Source organism: Danio aesculapii, chromosome 18 (genome assembly GCF_903798145.1).
Source record: "Danio aesculapii chromosome 18, fDanAes4.1, whole genome shotgun sequence".
Lineage (NCBI taxonomy): Eukaryota > Metazoa > Chordata > Actinopteri > Cypriniformes > Danionidae > Danio > Danio aesculapii.
Window position 1 is genome coordinate 18,530,891 of NC_079452.1, and position 5,190 is coordinate 18,536,080.

Sequence of the window (5,190 nt, forward strand, 5' to 3'; positions counted from 1 at the left end):
ATCATATGCTGGAAGCAGTTTATTCCACTGTGGCGATCTCTGAAAACGAATGAATGAACAAACATTCAAGCAGACCTTAGGCTTTCACTTGAACTTTTATTAGTACATCATTCCACATATATAACCAAATGGGTGTTATCTTTATCTAACAAAAAAACAGTGCTCGGGTTAGAAGCTTCCCTTTCGTTCTGATCCGAGACCAGTTGATAAAGCCAACAGTGATCGTTTACCTAAACATTATGAGCTCAAGTTGCTCATTATCCTCTCTTCTGCAGAACACTAAAACAGAACATCTGGAAAATGTCCAAGCTGTTCTTTTCCATAAATAAAGTCAAGCTCCAAAAAAAACACAGTTAAAAGAGCCAAAAAGTCAAGTTTTGCAACACAGCTTCAGCTTTTTTTCAATTTTAACTATCACTTCAGGAGCAGCTTGAACATTCTTCTAAATAACTGATTTTGTGTTGAAACAAAGGAAATGTACATCAAATGATTCTGCCATTACAAGTCATCAAAAGTCTCAGATCAGCTACAGAGGGACACTTCTACTTGTCTACACTAAGCAAGAGGAGAACAGTCTACAGGAGCAGATACGGAAGATAAAAGATAAAGAAGAGTAATGGAATTAATGAAATCGGCCTATAAATTCCAGATGCAAATAAAGAGAGAGAAAGAAAGAGAGCTGGAACCCATTGCAGGAACACTAGAAGCGCATGGCAGACTCCAGGACCTGGTTGAAACACCGCTCTTGTTCCAGTACTCTGAGCATGAGCTCACTAATGTATCACTATATACTAATGAGGAAGGTAATCTTATTCTTGGAGACTCTTCTTTAAGTCTGTTTCAGTGCCACTAATAATTTTGCACGGAGTTTCAAAGTTTCCAACGAATTCTCTAATGTGCACTTGTCCACATTATTTTCCCCATTACGCAGGAAGCCTTTTCAGTTCTCCGATTTTTCCATGCTTCTCACAAATTGCACTTGCATGCACAACCTTACACTTCTGACAGAATGTAAGGACATTTAAACAGCATAAACTGTGTCTATTTATTGGGTCAAAAGCCAAACTGGCCCACTTTTTAGTCATTATTCCAATTTCACAGTGCATGTAAACATCTTTAAAGGAATAGCTGACCAAAATTGTTTTAATTTGCTGTTAATTTGCTCACCCTCAGTTAGTGGTGTAACAGATCTCACGGTTCGGATCACGTTATAGTTTTTTTTAGTCACGGATCGGACCATTTTTCAGATCAGCCAAAGAGGGGAGGAGACAATGTCATTTGCTTTCCATTTATTACCAAAACAGTCCTGCAAGACACTTTTGGTTTTAACAAACAGAATTTAGAACCTGTAATTTCACAAAAAGTAAAATGAAGAAATAATCAGCTGAATAAAAATAAAATATTCAGTACTGTGAAAATTTCACTGTTACTACTTACTGTTGCTGATAGCGCTAAATGAATAAATCTAACTATAATTTGTACATCCAGCCTGATCTCACGAGAAAACGTAAGTATTTTACGTTTTGTCAGTTTAGTGGCGAGTTCAGTCGTATGAAATTGTACGATTTTAAAAAGGAGGCGTGGCACCTAACCCCACCCCTAAACCCAACCGTCATTGGGGGATGAGCAAATTGTAAAATGTACGAATTCATATGAATTCATACGAATTAGCCACTAAATCAAAAAGTTACGAACTGCCGTGAGATTGTGTTGGTACAACCCATATTTATTTTTAGTCTCATTTTCAATAAATGATTCAGTTCCTCACTCATAAAACTTCATGTTTCATTGCTAGATGTGTCATTGTTAAATAATGATTCAGTGGCATATTTTTGATGGCTGGTTGTCGCCACCTATTGGTTAAATAATGTAATTGCTGCCACAACTTTTATTTTTGAGCATCATGTTAAAGGCACATGATGAGGATTTTAATCTCCATCATAAACATCAGTGGTTTTATCTAAACTACACTGTTATCCCAGTACTTCTGTGTTATTTGACTCTTTTGTAACCTAAAGACTGAATCTCCAAACACAGATTTGAATGCAGCGATTCGAAGGATCAACAAACAAGCAGATCACTATCGTTTATAATTTATGTTGCATGGGTGTTGAGATCCCGATCCTTTAATGATTAATCGTGCAGATTACACTGAATGATTTGATGCAGGCTAAACAAGTAGTCACAGAAAATACTTTAATAACCTAAGAAACCCACCACATCCCCAATAACCTACCACAACTTCTTTCGTCGTCATTATATTTTACAGGAAAACCTAAATGCTTTCATACATGTGATTTAGTGAAGCGAGAGGCGATCTCTCTGCGATCATTACAAATTTAGTAAAGTTCAAAATAAGTATTAATATTAGGGCCAGGTGTGTTCCGAACCGTGGGTTGTGATCCATACAAATCCCGAATCAACTGTGATCTGTTACCCCCGTACCATCATGTCATCCAATATATGTGACTTTTATTTCTTCATTAGAACATTTTTAACTGAAACTGGTCCTTGGTGGTTCATATCATGCAAGTCAGTGGTTGCCAGCAATTTCAGAGTAAAATAAAATAAAACAAATGCTAAATTATAAATTAATTTCTGTGGCTCCTTATAAAGTCAGTTGATTGGTCTATGCTGAAAAATAAACATTATTTATAACATTATTACCTTTGTTTAATAGAGAAAAAGGATATGTTGTATTCAAATTCATCAAAATAGTACTTGTGCTTATCCTGGATGCTGCAGTCTGACCTATACGAATAAAGTCGAAAACAATTGTGTATTAAAAGTATTAATGTTGTGAATAATGTTCAGTTTTTTGATCATTTCAATTCATTAGACCTCAAAGTTTCATAAGGAGACACGTTTTTGGACTGTGTTTATTTTTTTGACTCGCAAAGGGATTGAATTAGCATTTTATGAATCATTGATTTGCATTTTATGAATCACTAAGGACCACGGTTCCAGCTAAAAATCTTGTTTAATGTTCTACTGAAGAAGAAAAATGTCACTTCCATCTTGTATGACATGAGGGTGAGCAAATGAAAAGCTTTTATTTTTTAATTTCTGTTGAACTGTCTATTTTAATAACGTTCTTGTGGTTTATTCAATATTCTCATGTTTTTGAGAAAGCAAAAGGTGCGGTTTGCTATAGATTGGCAAATTATTGATGCTTATTATTCATATTTAAACAGACTCCCTGTTTTCCCATATATTTAATATAGTTCTAAGGATCTTGATTCATTCTTAAAGGTGCCATAGAATGAAAATCTGTATATACATACAGTAGGCATAGCTGAACAGTAAGAGTTCAATACATGGAAAAACTTAACGTGAGCATCAAACACGATTGTTTACTTGTTCTCATGTAAAACCTGTGTGTAAAATCCCAGTTGAAAAACAGGCCAATCAGAACGAAACACTGACTGAAAATCCACACAGGATCATTAATATGCATGCCCAAGGCTGCATTTGATTGGCAACAATATTTCCTAGTGAGATTACAACAATGGTATTTTTTCCCATATTTTATCTAAGTTTACATTAAGCTTTATTTATATGTGGTACTCTTATTTTGAAACATCACAGGCTTTAGGAAAGAGTAAAGGAGCAGCTTTGTTAAGCAGGTGAGCCAGAACGCAAAATGCAGGATATACGGATTAAAAATTCAATTAACGCCACTCTGAAGAGGCATAAGCTCTGTTTAAATGTATATTTAGCTAGTTTAAAATGTATATATAGTGAATTTAGCAGTTTACGCTTGTAATGACGGATTAAACACATCTAGATTATGCTTATTTGACCAAAATAAAATATGATCATGCCTTGATTTTTAATTAGGACAGTAAGGTCTGACTTTGCTTAGACAGAAGTCTTGTCACTTAACAGAAATAATGTCCAATATAGAATATAAAGTCATGCTGCAGTGGAAACAGACTCAATATTCTGTCTGACTCCATCATGAGCTTGAACAACCATACATCTCTGCTATGACTCAAATAACTCATTGCTGAAGTCATCTGGAACGACAAAGAAAGCGCTCTTGCAGGACTCCCAGAGTTCATCAAGATTCTTTAGTATTAATCTTCAATGCCTCCTCCATTTTACCCCAGACATGCTCAATAATGTTTATGTCTGGTGACTGGAGTGGCCAATCCTGAAGCACCTTGACCTTCTTAGCTTTCAGGAACTTTGATGTGGAGGCTGAAGTATGAGAAGGAGCGCTATCCTGCTGAGGAATTTGCACTCTCCTGTGGTTTGTAATGTAATGGGCAGCACAATTGTCTTGATACCTCAGGCTGTTGATGTTGCCATCCACTCTGCAGATCTCTCGCACACCCCCATACTGACTGTAACCCCAAACCATGATTTTTCCTTCACCAAACTCGACTGATTTCTGTGAGAATCTTGGGTCCCTGCGGGTTCCAGCAGGTTTTCTGCAGTATTTGTGATGATTGGGATGCAGTTCAGCAGATGATTCATCAGAAAAATTCACCTTCTGCCACTTTTCCAACTAGAAGTTATTATTTGTTGCTCTTACACTACCTGACAAAAGTCTTGCCGTCGATCCCAGTTGTATGGTAAACCCACAAAATACAACTCCTTTTGTGGAGTTTAATTATAATCTAGATTATATTTCATGCACAACTCAACTCGGAAGCAAAATAGATCACTTACCTAATCCACATGCATTCAATGTGGCTCTCACTGAACAATTTAACACATCGTATCAAAACACTCTATGGCACCTTTAATAATAATTTCTGATCACATTTCCACTCAATTCAACACTAATACTGTTCTGGTGTATAATGCACAGCTCACACAGTAGTCGTGTAATCTTCCACATGGGTAAATTCTGCACAGGGAACTTGTTTGTTTTCACACGAAACTCCCAATAGTTTCGATTTCTAGTGAAATGACTCAATTTCAGTCTGAAATTTCGCAACCTTAAGGAGCTGCGCAGACGTACTGGAACATGGATGTCTTGTTTAAAACACTATGAAATGTAGATCAGGAGTCCTAATTTATTACTCAGTGAGACGACACCATCAAATATTACTTGAAAAGCACTTTGTTGTGCTGCCTTCACACGGACAGTGGAATCTTAAGACTTTGCTAACACCAAGTTTATGACACAAAAGAGACCACAGTGAACAAGAAGAAATAAACAGCAAACAACAATCATGT

The 5,190-nt window shown here is 36.3% G+C and overlaps 1 protein-coding gene across 1 annotated transcript in view; it reads right to left on the reverse strand.

Moving 5' to 3' along the window:
• Positions 1-1,324: 1,324 nt before the first annotated feature.
• dner (delta/notch-like EGF repeat containing) overlaps positions 1,325-5,190 on the reverse strand; it is a 63,316-nt gene continuing 59,450 nt past the window's right edge. Inside the window, exon 13 of the mRNA XM_056478627.1 lies at positions 1,325-5,190. This exon is cut by the window's right edge and continues 633 nt beyond it. The gene's annotated coding sequence lies outside the window, so the exon portion shown is untranslated.